Below are 20,323 nucleotides of genomic sequence, written 5' to 3'. Positions count from 1 at the left end.
GTGTATGGACGAAGCCTAAAGTATAATTTACATGACTCCCTGAACTGGATGAAATTGTCATTACCCCCGGAAAACCTGTCCGGGAGAGCTACCTTCGGTTCAGGGCAGGCCTGGAACCCACCACCGGAACCAGCAGCCTGTGGGCTCGGAATTTGCAAAACCATCGCACGGAGGTTTGCTACCTCCAAAGTCAGATTCTGCATCTGTTCGACCAGTGCAGTCATAGCATCCATAGCTGCACAGATCAGAACAAAAAAATGGCGGTATTGGTTCTGGATAATGTCACGGATGTTGTAGGGGAGAACACCAAAAGACAACAAGACGGAAGGCAAAAGACACTAGGCCTCACTGCTAGGGAAGGAAAAGGGTCACCACCTATGAAACCCTGCTCCTGGCCCTAACTCCTATCCGTATGTGCACCTCTCGATGGTAGAGATGCCCATACACAGGAACCTAGAAAACCCTGGTACCCCTTTAGATGCCCTAGACTTATGACCGGGCAGAGACAACCCGCTCCTTCCCTGGTGATGGAACCAGCGTCTCTCTGAGGCCTAGTAAACAACAGAGGGGGGGGAGGAATACAAAACACAACAAGCGGAACACTTAACTTCTAAGGATGATGGATGATGGATGATCAGGACTTCAACTAGAACCACACTCCAGCTCTTCCAACACCAAATGAAGCTATCCAGAGCAAGGAGTGATAGGTGGAGTCCAACTAAATAGGGGAAGGTAAAGGTCACATGATCCACACCTGAACAGGAGGTGTGGACATACAAGCAACACACAGACAAAGTGAAACCAAAAGATGCTGTCAGATCACTAATGAGCAGATAATCTTTCAGATCTTCTCAAACCTGTCACTGGTGTGACACAGATACAGGTGAAACTCCAAAAATTTTAATATCGTGCAAAAGTCCATTTATTTCAGCAAAGCAAATTAAAAGGAATTGCATTAATGCAGCTTAAAATTTGAATTTTGTGAAAGGGTTCAATATTTTAGGCTTAAAGTGTCACACTCTAGTCAGCTAATTAATCCAAACCCCCTGAGCAAAGGGTACCTCAAAATTGTGACTTTGGGGTTTCATAAGCTATAAGCCATAATAATCCAAATTATAGCAAATAAAGGCTTGAAATATCTTGCTTTGCAGTCTATCTCATATGTTATTTTCACCTTTTAAGTTGCATTACTGAAATAAACGAATTTTGCTTGATATTCAAATTTTTCGAGTTTCATCTGTATATAACACCCCTGCCTCAATCAGTTTTTTTTTGTTGTGCCTTTATTCATTTTTGTGTATATTTCATGTATTAATAAAACGGAATATATTTTATATGAGTGTTTTCCTAACTTTCTTTGGGGTTATTGGTTGGTCTTTTTTGGTTATAGTATTGCACACTAGACCCCAGTGCAATATATGTATGGTACTGGAGTTCTCTAAATGGTTGTTCTAACTATACGTTTGTTTGTAGAGAAACTCTCAGGATTCATGGACTACAAAAATTGTGATGTTGCGCTGATATCCAAATTGGGTTCTGTATTTTGTGAAGGCACTACTGATGATTCGGAGACACGTAATATTGAAGACTCGAAGCCTAAAATTAGGGATCTTTTAAAAAAAACTTATTAAGCTTTGGTGGAATAAAGCGGCTCAGGAAAACTATTTGAGTAAGAACATTATTCCTAGCGGTCTGCGAATCCAGGTTTTTCCTACTCTGGATACAACGTATTCTGTGTTCACTGGCAGATGGGAAGATTCCCTGAATAAGTGCTCCAGGACCCTTATTGAGCTCCTGATTGGATTGGATCGTGGGTCACTTGAGTGATAGAAAAAGAGATTGATACTGTCAAAGAAAAGTTACAAGAAACCCTTACAAAGAAAGACTTTGATACTTTTGATACAAAACTTGGGGAAGAATTGGAAACATGGGAAAGAAATTTCCAGGACCAGAAGGCCAAAAAGTTCCAAAGGGATTTGACGGACTTTCAGTCTAATAGAGTCTATAGGTGGCAACAAAGAAGTGATAGGAGTGGCTCAGTAACAGCATCCTTATCGGGCATTTCATTGGCGTCTGATGAAACATGTGGAGAACCTTTTTTAGGAACATGGGGGGTGCTAGAGGGTGGTACAGAAAGAGACGGACACCATCACATATTGAGCACCCCCAGACCAAAAAGGAGAATCAGAAATATGGAGGTGACCGGCAAACGATACAGGAAGAACTAAAGGTAATCAATTTATCCTCATATATACTAACGTAAACACAGGTTGAAGTTCTCCAAAAAGCCTCACATTTGCCTCATCAGGCAGCTTTGATCTATTTACGGCCATGAAGGATTTAGAGCTGTTCGGTAGAAAACTCCTGCTTAAGAAGTTCTTTGGGAGGGGTTCTATTGAATCTAACTTTACAACAGTGGTAGAGAGACAGGCACTTGAGAACTTGCAGGCCCTTCTTGATGAACAGGAAACCTCATCATCCTCTAGCAGGTTGCCCTTACATCTGTGCCGCCGATCACAGCATTTTCCCCAAATAATCTATGCCCAAATGTAGACATCTTCATCAAGTTAGTCAAACAAGATTTTGATAAACTGGTGGGACATTCTGGTAATAACAACATGACTTGGGACGAACACAAGGCGATTAAGGAATTGCGTGGTTTATTGACTTTGTCATTGAGATTTAGGACTTTATTTTGAGACACAACTATTTTACATTCAAAGATCGCCTCTTCCTACAGCTCCGGGGAACTGAGATGGGGGCGACTTGTGCGCCCTCTTACGCAAATTTGTTCCTCGGGCTGTGGGAGAGGGAGACAGTCCAGAATCTTCCGGACTAGAGCTCTCTGGTCTCGTGGCCGCGGTATATCAACAATGTTTTGTTCATCTGGCAGGGCACTGAACAGCAGCTTCTTGCCTTCTTGCAGCAACTTAATGATAATGCACTCAACATCAGATTGACATGGCATTATAGCCAGGTAAGGATAGAGTTTCTTGATATCCTTATGAGTAGGGAAAGGGATGGTCAGGTCTCCACGGACCTTTATAGGAAACCGACCTCCACTAATACTCTCCTGTATGCTAAATCATCTCACTACCCAGACTGTCAGGGCGATTCCAGTTGGACAGTTTTTACGTCTTCGCCATATCTGCTCAAGTGACCAGCAATTTGAATTCCAATCGAGAGACCTTTCCAGGAGATTCCAAAACAGAGCATATAATCAACGGGATGTTATGAGGGGCTACGCGCGAGCTAAATCTACTACCAGAGATTCTCTTTTGGTAAGTAATAACAAAAGGACTGACAATATGAGCTGCTGCTTTATTACGTCTTTTAATACACAATGGCATATATTGCTATCGGATAATTATCTACGGGCAGCACTCTTGGATTATCACATCTCTTCCGCAATCATTTTTTTGGGGGGGAACTGGTATATCACACAGTTGCAATTAGTTGTTCCAATGGCGTTTGTGCCTCTGTATAGCTGCGGTATCTCAGCAGAACTGCACACAAATGTAGCACAATACAAATGCACTATATAGAAATTATAATATAGGTATATCACACCCCTGCCCAATCAGATTTTTTGGGGGGCAACTGATATATCACTCCAGTTGTAATTAGTTGTTCCAATGTTATTTGTCCCTCTGTATAGCTACGGTATCTCAGCAGAACTGCACACAAATGCTGCTCAATACAAATGCACTATATAGAAATTTTATTATAGATATATCACACCCCTGCCTCAGCAGATTTTTTGGGGGGCAACTGGTATATCACACCAGTTGCAATTAGTTGTTCCAATGTCGTTTCCAATGTTGTTTATCCCTCTGTATAGCTAAGGTATCTCAGCAGAACCGCACACAAATGCTGCACAATACAAATGCACTAAATACAAATTACATTATAGGTATATCACACCCCTGCCTAAATCAGAAATTTTGGGGGGCAACTGGTATACCAGTTGCAATTCGTTGTTCGAATGACGTTTGTCCCTCTGTATAGCTGCGGTATCTCAGCAGAAACACATACAAATGCACTATATAGAAATTATATTATAGGTATATAACACCGCTGCCTCAATAATTTTTTTGGGGGGCAACTGGTATATCACACAGTTGCAATTAGTTGTTTCAATGGTGTTTATCCCTCTGTATAGCTGAGGTATCTCAGCAGAATCGCACACAAATGCAGCACAATACAAATGCACTATATAGAAAGTATATTATTGGTATATCACACCCAGGCCTCTATTAGATATTTTCAGGGGCAACTGGTATATCACACCAGTTGCAATTAGGTGTTCCAGTGGTGTTTGTCCCTCTGTATAGCTGCAGTATCTCAGCAGAACCGCACACAAATGCAGCATAATAGAAATGCACTATATAGAAATAATATTATAGGTATATCACACCCCTGCCTCAGGGGTTAACTGTTATATCACACCAGTTGCAATTAGTTATTCCAATGGCGTTTGTCCCTCTGTATAGCTTCAGCATCTCATCAGAACCGCACACAAATGTAGCACAATACAAATGCATTATATATAAATGATCTTATAGGCATATTAAACCCCTGCCTTAATCAGATTTTTTGGGGGCAACTGGTATATCACACTAGTTGAAATTAGTTTTTCCAATGACATTTGTCACTCTTTACAGGGAGTGCAGAATTATTAGGCAAGTTGTATTTTTGAGGATTAATTTTATTATTGAACAACAACCATGTTCTCAATGAATCCAAAAAACTCATTAATATCAAAGCTGAATATTTTTGGAAGTAGTTTTTAGTTTGTTTTTAGTTTTAGCTATTTTAGGGGGATATCTGTGTGTGCAGGTGACTATTACTGTGCATAATTATCAGGCAACTTAACAAAAAACAAATATATACCCATTTCAATTATTTATTTTTACCAGTGAAACCAATATAACATCTCAACATTCACAAATATACATTTCTGACATTCAAAAATAAAACAAAAACAAATCAGTGACCAATATAGCCACCTTTCTTTGCAAGGACACTCAAAAGCCTGCCATCCATGGATTCTGTCAGTGTTTTGATCTGTTCACCATCAACATTGCGTGCAGCAGCAACCACAGCCTCCCAGACACTGTTCAGAGAGGTGTACTGTTTTCCCTCCTTGTAAATCTCACATTTGATGATGGACCACAAGTTCTCGATGGGGTTCAGATCAGGTGAACAAGGAGGCCATGTCATTAGATTTTCTTCTTTTATACCCTTTCTTGCCAGCCACGCTGTGGAGTACTTGGACGCGTGTGATGGAGCATTGTCCTGCATGAAAATCATGTTTTTCTTGAAGGATGCAGACTTCTTCCTGTACCACTGCTTGAAGAAGGTGTCTTCCAGAAACTGGCAGTAGGACTGGGAGTTGAGCTTGACTCCATCCTCAACCCGAAAAGGCCCCACAAGCTCATCTTTGATGATACCAGCCCAAACCAGTACTCCACCTCCACCTTGCTGGCGTCTGAGTCGGACTGGAGCTCTCTGCCCTTTACCAATCCAGCCACGGGCCCATCCATCTGGCCCATCAAGACTCACTCTCATTTCATCAGTCCATAAAACCTTAGAAAAATCAGTCTTGAGATATTTCTTGGCCCAGTCTTGACGTTTCAGCTTGTGTGTCTTGTTCAGTGGAGGTCGTCTTTCAGCCTTTCTTACCTTGGCCATGTCTCTGAGTATTGCACACCTTGTGCTTTTGGGCACTCCAGTGATGTTGCAGCTCTGAAATATGGCCAAACTGGTGGCAAGTGGCATCTTGGCAGCTGCACGCTTGACTTTTCTCAGTTCATTGGCAGTTATTTTGCGCCTTGGTTTTTCCACACGCTTCTTGCGACCCTGTTGACTATTTTGAATGAAACGCTTGATTGTTCGATGATCACGCTTCAGAAGCTTTGCAATTTTAAGAGTGCTGCATCCCTCTGCAAGATATCTCACTATTTTTGACTTTTCTGAGCCTGTCAAGTCCTTCTTTTGACCCATTTTGCCAAAGGAAAGGAAGTTGCCTAATAATTATGCACACCTAATATAGGGTGTTGATGTCATTAGACCACACCCCTTCTCATTACAGAGATGCACATCACCTAATATGCTTAATTGGTAGTAGGCTTTCGAGCCTATACAGCTTGGAGTAAGACAACATGCATAAAGAGGATGATGTGGTCAAAATACTCATTTACCTAATAATTCTGCACGCAGTGTATAGCTGCGGTATCTCAGCAGAACCACACACAAATGCTGCATAATGCACTATATAGAAATTATATTCTAGGTATATTGCACCTCTGCCTCAATCAGATTTTTTGGGGGGCAACTGGTATATCTCACTAGTAATTAGTTGTTCCAAGGACGTTTGTCCCATTGTATAGCTGCAGTATCTCAACAGAACCGCACACAAATGCAACACAATACAAATGCACTATATAGAAATTATATTATAGGTATATCACACCCCTGCCCTAATCAGATTTTTGGGGGGCTACTGGTATATCACACCAGTTGCAATTAGTTGTTTCAATAGCGTTTGGCACTCTGTGTAGCTGCAGTATCGCAGCAGAACCGCACACAACTGCTGCACAATACAAATACACTGTAATATACTTTCCATGTTAGAAAGTATATTATAAGTATATTACACCCCTCAGTATTTCACACCTATCGATAACACACCTATACCAGTCCTTAAAAGTACTTTTTTGTGGCTATTAGCTAGCGTTTGGTGTCTCTATACTCTCTAACAGTCTGTCCCTGCTCCACACTGGCAAAAAACTGAATGCAAAATGGCGGCCAGATAGGATTTATTTTTAGGGTAGGGGGTGTGTCCATGTGCTCAAATGTCTCAATTGGCTGTCCTGTCCCACCTGATGGATGTGTCATGGGTCAAAGTTCTGCACAATGCAAAGAATATGGCGCCGGTGGACATCGCCATATGTTCGTCTGTTCGGCAAACAGCTTACGAGCAAAGTTCGCCGCAAAACGACTGCTGGGCAAACCGCTAGGCCATCTATATCCAGGACTAAATGTGGGCTTTTTCACTCAGGTCTTTAGCACACTCATTTCTTAGTCTTCCTATTCAGCTATATACTATAGATGCAGCTAAAGAAGAAGACTTAGGAACACATCCAGTCAGGACTTGAGTGGAAGAGCTTGAATCCAGTCCCAGTAATTAGTGAGCAGATTGTCTTCCCTCTACAGGCCAGAACGCAGCAAGATTTTAAAGACAGTCTAGAGAACCCCTTAAAGAAGACTATCTATTGACTTTAACTGGACCTTATTTCACTACCAAGCACTAGAGATGAATTAAAAAAAATGTATTCAACCGTGCAAATAACTTGGAGGCTAGGTTCACATCATATTCTGAGCAAACTTGTGAATGAAAACTCTACTGTGTCCACATTACCTATCTAGTGTCCTTTTAACACGTTTGCTTGCTTTTCTTTAATGGAAGTGAATGGAAAACATATAGAAACATAGAATGTGTCAGAAGATAAGAACCATTTGGCCCGTATATATGAAGACTGTTTAAACTAGTGCCATGGTGAAGGTTTTGAGGTTTAAGGCATGGTCCCTTGATGCAGCTTCAGATGGTGCAGTATAGCAGCACAGGAAATAATTAAACACAGCAGACTATTTTTTACTAAAGAATCAAGTTCAAGTTTATTAATCATAGGTTCAGCATACATGGACCAGCAGATGTTTTCATAGGCATAATTTCCACAGATTTTACAGGGTTACATGACTGATTTAACAGGCACAGTTGTTTTTTGGAAGCACTTTTCATTACAGTGTACTTCTCTAGTTGATTTGTACATATAAACATCCAGGCATGGGGTGTATACCGTACTTTATTTTAGGCAATGTACTGTAGTCCTCCTTGGCGGCAGACAAACTCTCTGCACCTTTTTGGAACATATTGCTTTACTTTACTGGCAATTGAGGCAACTCCTGAACAATACTGTAGAGTCAATATGCCCTTGTAGACAGCTTATCTCTACTTGGCTTTCACTACACCTCTCTTACATTTGGCCTGCTTTAGTAGTTCTTTTGCTTTTTCAGGCCTATGACTGGCTGGTACATTAACTCCTTTAGGACCGGGCTCATTTTCACCTTAAGGACCAGGCCATTTTTTGCAAATCTTACCAGTATCACTTTATGTAGTGATAACTTTAAAACGCTTTGACTTATCCAGGCCATTCTGAGAATGTTTTTTCGTCACATATTGTACTTCATGACACTGGTAAAATGGAGTCAAAAAAATTCATTTTTATTTATAAAAGAATACAAAATTTGCCAAAAATTGGGGGAAATTAGCAAATTTCGAAGTTTCAATTTCTCTACTTCTATAATACATAGTAATACCTACAAAAATAGTTATTACTTTACATTCCCCATATGTCTACTTCATGTTTGGATCATTTTGGAAATTACATTTTTTGGGGGGGATGTTACAAGGCTTAGAAGTTTAACCACCTCCGGACCGCTGTACGCACAGACGCGTCCTGGAGGTGGTTGATTCATTCCGCCTGGACGCATATACGCGTCATCTCGTGGGACGCGAGATTTCCTGTGAACGCGCGCACACAGGCGCGCACGCTCACAGGAACGGAAGGTAAGAGAGTTGATCTCCAGCCTGCCAGCGGCGATCGTTCGCTGGCAGGCTGGAGATGTGTTTTTTTTAACCCCTAACAGGTATATTAGACGCTGTTTTGATAACAGCGTCTAATATACCTGCTACCTGGTCCTCTGGTGGTCCCCTTTGTTTGGATCGACCACCAGAGGACACAGGTAGCTCAGTAAAGTAGCACCAAGCACCACTACACTACACTACACCCCCCCCCCGTCACTTATTAACCCCTTATTAGCCCCTGATCACCCCTGATCACCCCATATAGACTCCCTGATCACCCCCCTGTCATTGATTTCCCCCCTGTCATTGATCACCCCCCTGTCATTGATCACCCCCCTGTAAAGCTCCATTCAGACGTCCGCATGATTTTTACGGATCCACTGATAGATGGATCGGATCCGCAAAACGCATCCGGACGTCTGAATGAAGCCTTACAGGGGCGTGATCAATGACTGTGGTGATCACCCCATATAGACTCCCTGATCACCCCCCTGTCATTGATTACCCCCCTGTCATTGATTACCCTCTTGTAAAGCTCCATTCAGACGTCCGCATGATTTTTACGGATCCACTGATAGATGGATCGGATCCGCAAAACGCATCCGGACGTCTGAATGAAGCCTTACAGGGGCATGATCAATGACTGTGGTGATCACCCCATATAGACTCCCTGATCACCCCCCTGTAAAGCTCCATTCAGATGTCCGCATGATTTTTACGGATGCACTGATAGATGGATCGGATCCGCAAAACGCATCCGGACGTCTGAATGAAGCCTTACAGGGGCGTGATCAATGACTGTGGTGATCACCCCATATAGACTCCCTGATCACCCCCCTGTCATTGATTACCCCCCTGTAAAGCTCCATTCAGACATCCTCATGATTTTTACGGATCCACTGATAGATGGATCGGATCCGCAAAACGCATCCGGACGTCTGAATGAAGCCTTACAGGGGCATGATCAATGACTGTGGTGATCACCCCATATAGACTCCCTGATCACCCCCCTGTCATTGATTACCCCCCTGTAAAGCTCCATTCAGATGTCCGCATGATTTTTACGGATGCACTGATAGATGGATCGGATCCGCAAAACGCATCCGGACGTCTGAATGAAGCCTTACAGGGGCGTGATCAATGACACTGGTGATCACCCCATATAGACTCCCTGATCACCCCCCTGTCATTGATTACCCCCCTGTCATTGATTAACCCCCTGTAAAGCTCCATTCAGATGTCCGCATGATTTTTACGGATGCACTGATAGATGGATCGGATCCGCAAAACGCATCCGGACGTCTGAATGAAGCCTTACAGGGGCGTGATCAATGACTGTGGTGATCACCCCATATAGACTCCCTGATCACCCCCCTGTCATTGATTACCCCCCTGTCATTGATTACCCCCCTGTAAAGCTCCATTCAGACGTCCGCATGATTTTTACGGATCCACTGATAGATGGATCGGATCCGCAAAACGCATCCGGACGTCTGAATGAAGCCTTACAGGGGCATGATCAATGACTGTGGTGATCACCCCATATAGACTCCCTGATCACCCCCCTGTCATTGATCACCCCCCTGTCATTGATCACCCCCCTGTCATTGATCACCCCCCCTGTCATTGATCACCCCCCCTGTCATTGATCACCCCCCTGTCATTGATCACCCCTCTGTAAGGCTCCATTCAGACATTTTTTTGGCCCAAGTTAGCGGAATTATTTTTTTTTTTTCATACAAAGTCTCATATTCCACTAACTTGTGACAAAAAATAAAAACTTCCATGAACTCACTATGCCCATCAGCGAATACCTTGGGGTCTCTTCTTTCCAAAATGGGGTCACTTGTGGGGTAGTTATACTGCCCTGGCATTCTAGGGGCCCAAATGTGTGGTAAGGAGTTTGAAATCAAATTCTGTAAAAAATGACCTGTGAAATCCGAAAGGTGCTCTTTGGAATATGGGCCCCTTTGCCCACCTAGGCTGCAAAAAAGTGTCACACATCTGGTATCTCCGTACTCAGGAGAAGTTGGGGAATGTGTTTTGGGGTGTCATTTTACATATACCCATGCTGGGTGAGAGAAATATCTTGGCAAAAGACAACTTTTCCCATTTTTTTATACAAAGTTGGCATTTGACCAAGATATTTATCTCACCCAGCATGGGTATATGTAAAAAGACACCCCAAAACACATTCCTCAACTTCTCCTGAATACAGAGATACCAGATGTGTGACACTTTTTTGCAGCCTAGGTGGGCAAAGGGGCCCATATTCCAAAGAGCACCTTTCGGATTTCACAGGTCATTTTTTACAGAATTTGATTTCAAACTCCTTACCACACATTTGGGCCCCTAGAATGCCAGGGCAGTATAACTACCCCACAAGTGACCCCATTTTGGAAAGAAGAGACCCCAAGGTATTTCGTGATGGGCATAGTGAGTTCATAGAAGTTTTTATTTTTTGTCACAAGTTAGTGGAATATGAGACTTTGTAAGAAAAAAAAAAAAAATCATCATTTTCCGCTAACTTGTGACAAAAAATAAAAAGTTCTATGAACTCACTATGCCCATCAGCGAATACCTTAGGGTGTTTACTTTCCGAAATGGGGTCATTTGTGGGGTGTTTGTACTGTCTGGGCATTGTAGAACCTCAGGAAACATGACAGGTGCTCAGAAAGTCAGAGCTGCTTCAAAAAGCGGAAATTCACATTTTTGTACCATAGTTTGTAAACGCTATAACTTTTACCCAAACATATTTTTTTTAATCAAAGACATGTAGAACAATAAATTTAGAGCAAAATTTATATATGGATGTCGTTTTTTTTGCAAAATTTTACAACTGAAAGTGAAAAATGTCATTTTTTTGCAAAAAAATCGTTAAATTTCGATTAATAACAAAAAAAGTAAAAATGTCAGCAGCAATGAAATACCACCAAATGAAAGCTCTATTAGTGAGAAGAAAAGGAGGTAAAATTCATTTGGGTGGTAAGTTGCATGACCGAGCAATAAACGGTGAAAGTAGTGTAGGTCAGAAGTGTAAAAAGTGGCCTGGTCTTTCAGGGTGTTTAAGCACTGGGGGCTGAGGTGGTTAAAAGCAAATCTTGAAATTTTTCTGAAATTTTCAAAAACCCACTTTTCAAGGACCAGTTCAGATCTGAAGTCATTTTGTGAGCCTTACATAATAGAAACCACCCATTCTAGAAACTACACCCTCAAGGTATTAAAAACAGATTTTACAAAAACTTTGTTAACCCTTTAGGTGTTCCACAAGAATTAATGGAAAATAGAGAGCAAGGGTTAACAGCTAAACTAAACTCAATATTTATGGCTCTGATTCTGTAGTTTACAGAAAAACCCCATATGTGGTTGTAAACCGCTGTACGGGCACACAGCAGGGCGCAGAAGGAAAGGAATGCCATACGTTTTTTGGAAGGCAGATTTTGCTGGACTGGTTTTTTGACACCATGTCCCATTTGAAGCTCCCCTGATGCACCCCTAGAGTAGAAACTCCAAAAAAGTGACCCCATATCAGAAACTACGGGATAATGTGGCAGTTTTGTTGGTACTATTTTAGGGTACATATGATTTTTGGTTGCTCTATATTACACTTTTTATGAGGCAAGGTAACAAGAAATAGCTGATTTGGCAGCGTTTTTATTTTTTGTTATTTACAACATTCCTCTGACAGGTTAGATCATGTGGTATTTTTATAGACCAGGTTGTCACGGACGCGGCGATACCTAATATGTATACTTTTTTTTTATTTATGTAAGTTTTACACAATGATTTCATTTTTAAACAAAATAAATCATGTTTTAGCGTTTCCATAGTCTGAGAGCCATCGTTTTTTCAGTTTTTTGGCGATTATCTTGGGTAGGGTATGATTTTTGCGGGATGAAATGACAGTTTGATTGGCACTATTTTGGGATGCATGTGACTTTTTGAACGCTTGCTATTACACTTTTTGTGATGTAAGGTGACAAAAAATGTGATATTTTTATAGAGCCGGTCGATATGGACCCGACGATAACTAATATGTATACTTTTTTTTTTATTTATGTAAGTTTTACACAATAATATAATTTTTGAAACAAAAAAAAAAATCATGTTTTAGTGTCTCCATATTCTGAGAGGCATAGCTTTTTCAGTTTTTGGGCGATTATCTTAGATAGGGTCTTATTTTTTGCAGGATGAGATGACGGTTTGATTGGCACTATTTTGGGGTGCATATGACTTTTTGATCGCTTGCTATTACATTTTTTGTGATGTAAGGTGACAATTTTATTTTTATTTAGCACAGTTTTTATTTTTATTTTTTACGGTGTTCATCTGAGGGGTTAGGTCATGTGATATTTTTATAGAGCCAGTCTATATGGATGTGGCGATACCTAATATGTATACTTTTTTTTATTTATGTAAGTTTTACACAATAACAGCTTTTTTAAAACAAAAAAAATGATGTTTTAGTGTCTCCATATTCTGAGCCATAGTTTTTTTTATTTTGTGGGCGATTGTCTCAGGTAGGGGCTCATTTTTTGTGAAATGAGGTGACGGTTAGATTGGTACTATTTTGGTGGGCATAAGCCTTTTTGATCGCTTGCTGTTGTACTTTTTGTGATGTAAGGTGACAAAAAAATGGTTTATTTAGCACAGTTTTTATTTTTTACGGTGTTCATCTGAGGGGTTAGGTCATGTGATATTTTTATAGATCTGGTCGATACGAACGCGGCGATACCTAATATGTCAACTTTTTCCCCCCTATTTTTTACCAATTTTTTTTTACTTTATTTGGGAAAATTATGTTTTTGTTTATTTTTACTTGAAACTTTACATTTTTTGGGGGGAAAACTTCATTTTTTTCACTTTATTTTTAGTCCGACTTTGGGACTTCAACTTTTGGGGTCTATTCCTTTACAATGCATTCCAATACTTCTGTATTGGAATGCATTGGCTGTATGAGTAATACAGTGAGTATTACTCATACAGCTTCCAGCCTGTGAGATCCAGGGGGCTGGAACTCACAGGCTCGTCACAGGAAGGCAGCGCCGCTGCCTTCCATGCCATCGTGTCCCCCCTACAGCCGCATGGGGCCTTATGGCACCGCCGCCGCACCAGGTAAAAGCCGCAATTTGAATTGACCTGCGGTTTGCGGCAATCGCCGACACGGTGGGGTCACGGGACCCCCCTGCGCATTGTCCCAAGGTGCCTGACACGCAGCGGTAATCGGAAATACACAGGAAGTACCGGTACGCCCTGTGTCCGGAATAGGTTAATCCAGGGGTGGTTAATGTGTCAGATCTCTGTATTAGCTCTTCTCACTACATTGTGTAGGCACATACAAGCTCAATAACCTGTCTCTAAAATGTTCAACTTCCTCCTCTCTAAGGAGGGAAAACAGCTCCACCTTATGATTGGTGGATACAGCCTGTTATCTCAAATCACCACCCTGTACATATACATGGTAAATTATAGTATGGGTTTTTAGCAGCCTAAATGTAGGAAATGTGCAGCAAACTCCCTTTTGCATTGAAGCACTGCCTTAGCAGTCCAACATTGCAAATGGTGTGGATATCCAATATAGTACATTGCTTTTGGCATTTCTGCTAACTACTCTATATTATGCATGAGCCTGATGTCATGGTTCTTCTTCTGTTTCTTGTACAGTGCCTCTTACCTCAAAGCTGCTTCTACACTATATGGATCCCTCTTTAACTTACAATGATCTAAAAGGAAATGTATTATTCGAAAAGTATATTATTTTAGTTGTGTTTCTATTTTAAGCATGGTTTTTATTAGGGATGATCGAAACGACTTTGAATGAAACATCCAATATCGATTCGCATAACACTTTGTTCCAATACTGTACAGAGTGAGAAGTACCTTGGAACCGAACCTGAGTTCGGGAAATGGTTTGTTACAGTACAAATTAAATTATAAAGTTATTATGCAAATTCTCATTAGACTTTGCTAAGTAATAATTTCGGCTCATCGGAGCCAATGCATTCTATTACTGTATGGAGCCCTTACTCCGTATCGATTTTGGATGTTTTATCCGAAGTCAATTCACTCATCCCTAATTTTTATGTGATTATCTAAAAAACTAATTTTACTCAGTTGTCACATTGGTCACTAAAGCAGTTACAATAGGCTCATACTTCCAGTTTTCAGTAGACTTTCATTATACACTGAACAAAAAAAGAAACACAACACTTTCGGTTTTGCTCCCATTTTGCATGAGCTGAACTCAAAGATCTGAAACATTTTCTACATACACAAAAGACCCATTACTCTCAAATATTGTTCATAAATTTGTCTAAATCTGTGTTAGTGAGCACTTCTCCTTTGCCGAGATAATCCATCCGAGATAATCCATCCCACCTCACAGGTGTGATGGACATACATATTAGGCTACTTTCACACTAGCGTTCGGAGCGGATCCGTCTGATGTTTCATCAGACGGATCCGCTCCTATAATGCAGACGTTTGCATCCGTTCAGAACGGATGCGTCTGCATTATAACTTAGAAAAATTTCTAAGTCTGAAAGTAGCCTGAGCGGATCCGTTCAGACTTTACATTGAAAGTCAATGGGGAACGGATCCGCTTGAAGATTGAGCCATATGGTGTCATCTTCAAGCGGATCCGTCCCCATTGACTTACATTGTAAGTCTGGACGGATCCGCTCGCCTCCGCACTGCCAGGCGGACACCCGAACGCTGCAAGCAGCGTTCGGGTGTCCGCTCACTGAGCGGAGCGGAGGCTGAGCGCTGGCAGGTGGATGCATTCTCAGTGGATCCGCCTCCACTGAGAATGCATTAGGGCCGGACGGCTGCGTTCGGGGCAGCTTGTGAGCCCCTTCAAACGGAGCTCACGAGCGGACACCTGAACGCAGGTGTGAAAGTAGCCTTAGATGAATGTCAGCTAAATCTGCCAATTTCAGTGGGACAGGATGGCCAAGTAATATCTATTGGGATTTCCTAACACTCCTCTGAAAAGAAAGAGGATCTAAGGGTTGGATATATTAGATTTAAAAAATGGTGATGGAGGTGGTGATGGTGAGTTCACTAAAAGAGTTCAAGAGGGGCCTGGATGTATTTCTGAAGTGTAATAATATAACAGGCTATAGCTACTAGAGATGGGTCGTTGATCCAGGGAGTTATCTGATTGCCTGATTGGAGTCGGGAAGGAATTTTTTATTCCCCTAAAGTGGGGAAAATTGGCTTCTACCTCACAGGGTTTTTTTTTTTTTTTGCCTTCATCTGGATAAACTTGCAGGATAACAGGCCGGACAGGATGGACAAATGTATATTTTCGGCCTTATATACTATGTTACTTTGACATCTGCAACATACACAGTGCCTTTTTCATGTTTTAGTGCCTCACAACCTGGAATTAAAATAGATTGTTTGAGGATTTGCATCATTTAATTTACAGAACATGCCCAAAACTTTGAAGATATATATATATATATATATATATATACATACATATATATATATACACACACACACACACACACACTCACCTAAAGAATTATTAGGAACACCTGTTCTATTTCTCATTAATGCAATTATCTAGTCAACCAATCACATGGCAGTTGCTTCAATGCATTTAGGGGGTGGTCCTGGTCAAGACAATCTCCTGAACTCCAAACTGAATGTCAGAATGGGAAAGAAAGGTGATTTAAGCAATTTTGAGCGTGGCATGGTTGTTGGTGCCAGACGGGCCGGTCTGAGTATTTCACAATCTGCTCAGTTACTGGGATTTTCACGCACAACCATTTCTAGGGTTTACAAAGAATGGTGTGAAAAGGGAAAAACATCCAGTATGCGGCAGTCCTGTGGGCAAAAATGCCTTGTGTATGCTAGAGGTCAGAGGAGAATGAGCCGACTGATTCAAGCTGATAGAAGAGCAACGTTGACTGAAATAACCACTCGTTACAACCGAGGTATGCAGCAAAGCATTTGTGAAGCCACAACACGCACAACCTTGAGGTGGATGGGCTACAACAGCAGAAGACCCCACCGGGTACCACTCATCTCCACTACAGATAGTAAAAAGAGGCTACAATTTGCACGAGCTCACCAAAATTGGACTGTTGAAGACTGGAAAAATGTTGCCTGGTCTGATGAGTCTCGATTTCTGTTGAGACATTCAAATGGTAGAGTGTGAATTTGGCGTAAACAGAATGAGAACATGTATCCATCATGCCTTGTTACTACTGTGCAAGCTGGTGGTGGTGGTGTAATGGTGTGGGGGATGTTTTCTGAGCACACTTTAGGCCCATTAGTGCCAATTGGGCATCGTTTAAATGCCACGGGCTACCTGAGCATTGTTTCTGACCATGTCCATCCCTTCATGACCACCATGTACCCATCCTCTGATGGCTACTTCCAGCAGGATAATGCACCATGTCACAAAGCTCGAATCATTTTAAATTGGTTTCTTGAACATGACAATGAGTTCACTGTACTAAAATGGCCCCCACAGTCACCAGATCTCAATCCAATAGAGCATCTTTGGGATGTGGTGGAACGGGAGCTTCGTGCCCTGGATGTGCATCCCTCAAATTTCCATCAACTGCAAGATGCTATCCTATCAATATGGGCCAACCTTTCTAAAGAATACTATCAGCACCTTGTTGAATCAATGCCACGTAGAATTAAGGCAGTTCTGAAGGCAAAAGGGGGTCCAACACCGTATTAGTATGGTGTTCCTAATAATTCTTTAGGTGAGTGTATATATATATATTTAATTGTGAAGCAAACAACAAATAGGACAAAATAAAAGAAAAAGTCAATGTGCATAACTATTCACCCCCCTAAAGTCAATACTCTGTAGAGCCTCCTTTTGCGGCAATCACAGCTCCAAGACGCTTTGGATAAGTCTATGAGCTTGCCACATCTTACCACTGTGATTTTTGCCCATTCCGCCTTGCAAAACTGCTCCAGCTCATTCAAGTTGGATGGTTTGCGCTTGTGAGCAGCAATCTTTAAGTCTGATCACAGATTTTCTATTGGATTGAGATCTGGGCTTTGACTAAGCCATTCCAACACATTTACATGTTTCCCCTTAAACCACTCGAGTGTTGCTTTAACAGTGTGTTTGGGGTCATTGTCCTGCTCTAAGGTGAACCTCCGTCCTAGCATCAAATCACGCACAGATTGGTACAGGTTTTGCTCAAGAATATCCCTGTATTTAGCACCATCCATCTTTCCTTCAACTCTGACCAGTTTCCCAGTCCCGGTAGCATGATGCTGCCATCACCATGTTTTACTGTGGGGATGGTGTTTTTGGGTGATGTGATGTGTTGGGTTTGCGCCAGACATAGCATTTTCTTTGATGGCCGAAAATTTCAATTTTAGTCTGAACAGACCAGAGCACCTTCTTCCATACATTTTGGGAGTCTCCCACATGCCTGTTCGCAAACTCACAAACGTGCCTTTTTGTTTTTTGTTGCAAGTAATGGCTTTCTTCTGGCCACTGCTAAAGTCCAACTCTATGGAGCGTACGGCTTATTGTCGTCCTATGTACAGATACTCCAGTCTCTGCTGTGGAACTCTGCAGCTCCTCCAGGGTTACCTTAGGTCTCTGTGCTGCCTCTCTGATTAATGCCCTCCTTGCCTGGTCCGTGAGATTTGGTGGGCGGTCGTCTCTTGGCAGGTTTGCTGTTGTGCCATGTTCTTTCCATTTGGTTATGATAGATTTGATGGTGCTCCTGGATATTTTTTTATAACCTATCCCTGACTTATAATTCTCAACAACATTGTCCCTTATTTGTTTGGATAGTTCCTTGGTCTTCATGGCAGTGTTTTGTTAGTGATGCCTCTTGCTTAGGTGTTGCAGCCTCTGGGGCCTTTCAAAAATGGTGTGTATATGTAATAACAGATCATGTGACACTTAGATTGCACATAGGTGGACATCATTTCACTAATTGTGACTTCTGAATTTAATTGGTAAGAGCTTTTTATGGGCTTCCTAACAAAGGGGGTGAATACATATTTTGACACAGTGAGAGGTTTGGTCTGGGAAAACAGGTATTTTCCTCCCAGCATGTGCTGCTGGGCTGATTTACAGCCAGGTGAGGTCAAATACCGGTCCGGATTTTAAATGCCGGTCCGGGTTTTGGCAGCAGCTGACTGTCCTTAAATAGGCAGCCGGGCTCATAAGCCATGTGGGATCTGGGAGCCTTGTGTCTGGATTAAAGCTTGCTACCTATTTGGCGTGAAAACAGGTTGGTGCTGCTATCAGCAAGGACTCTTTGAGGCAGAATTGCCGCATGATGTGAATTGCAACCAACACCGCAAGGTGACTTTTTGTTTGAATATGACTGCTTGTTTTGTCACTTGCCTAAAGTGTGAATAAAACACTGAACTGTTTGATCCAAAGAACTTGTTGTTGCCTCTATACTGCGTCCGCTAATCCTGTCTACCAGAGCGAGTCCCCACAATACGCACATGCCAATTTTCTGTTTTCTATTTCTAAACAATAGTTTTATTTATATATTTTTCTCATTTCACTTCACCAACTTAGACTATTGTGTTCTGATCCATCACATAAAATTCAGATTAACAAAACATTGAACTTAAGGCTATAATGTAACAAAACACAAAAAAAGTCAAGGGGGGTGAATACTTTTGCAAGGAACTGTAGCTGATGAAGAAAGTCATGCAAAATGGATTATTTATCAGAGTTGCAAAAAGGGATGAATATTGACAATATATATTGTATTTCTGAAACTGTGTAGTTTGTGAACTATGGTGAAAGTGTACCGTGAGGGGATAAAAGGCACCATTGTGAATAAGCAACATGGAAACTGCGGTGCTCATGGGTGGACTGATAGTCTACAGTGGAGATGGAATGAATAACGGAATTCTTCTAAAGGCATTCAGTCATAGAATTGAGTTATGGTCCGTGGTAACGGAATCCATAATGCAATTCTGCTTTTACCACAAAACAAAGCATGAACGGATTTCAAAATATGAAATTCGCTCATCTCTAGCTGTAATGTCCGCAATTGGCATTATTAACGGTTTTGGAAACATCAGAGACCCTTCGGCTATGGCACCTTCTGCACGATCAAGCAGTCGCCATGTTTAAATACCTCACTAGTGCCGTACATGTAGCGAAAGGGTTAAATGCATGAGAGAGTCTCTTTAAAAGGTGTTATAGTGGTGGCTATAGTTATCTTACAAACACATTGATCAACTTTGATCAAAAGTAACCAGAACATGACCAATCTGTTTAAAGGCTCATGCACACTGGCACAAAGTCGGACCTGTATGGCTATTTTTGCACAGAGCAATGCAGACCCCTGTGCACAGCTGTACAGACTCAGTAAGTACGGAGATATTCTTCTCCTAAAGGAAAATATCTCTGTAAATATTGAAAAGATTTCAGTGTGTCCCATATGATATCAGAAGCAAGGTAGAGGCATCACACACCTCTATAGCATCCTTGTTACACCTCCATGCAAAATGTAGCCATAATAGAGCCTTGTGCATAAGCTTCAAATCTAAATACAAACCTCATTAAAAATGCTAGTTTTATAAAAAGCTAAACAAACCATTAGTTGACAATTGTTTATTGCATACATTTAAATGAATAAGTAGAAAAATACAAGACTCTTGTTGCAATTAAATTATTTCCCAAAGCCATATATGTCTAAAAATAAT

This window comes from Bufo bufo, chromosome 3 (genome assembly GCF_905171765.1).
Source record: "Bufo bufo chromosome 3, aBufBuf1.1, whole genome shotgun sequence".
Classification (NCBI taxonomy): Eukaryota; Metazoa; Chordata; class Amphibia; order Anura; family Bufonidae; genus Bufo; species Bufo bufo.
This window is presented reverse-complemented; position numbering follows the sequence as displayed.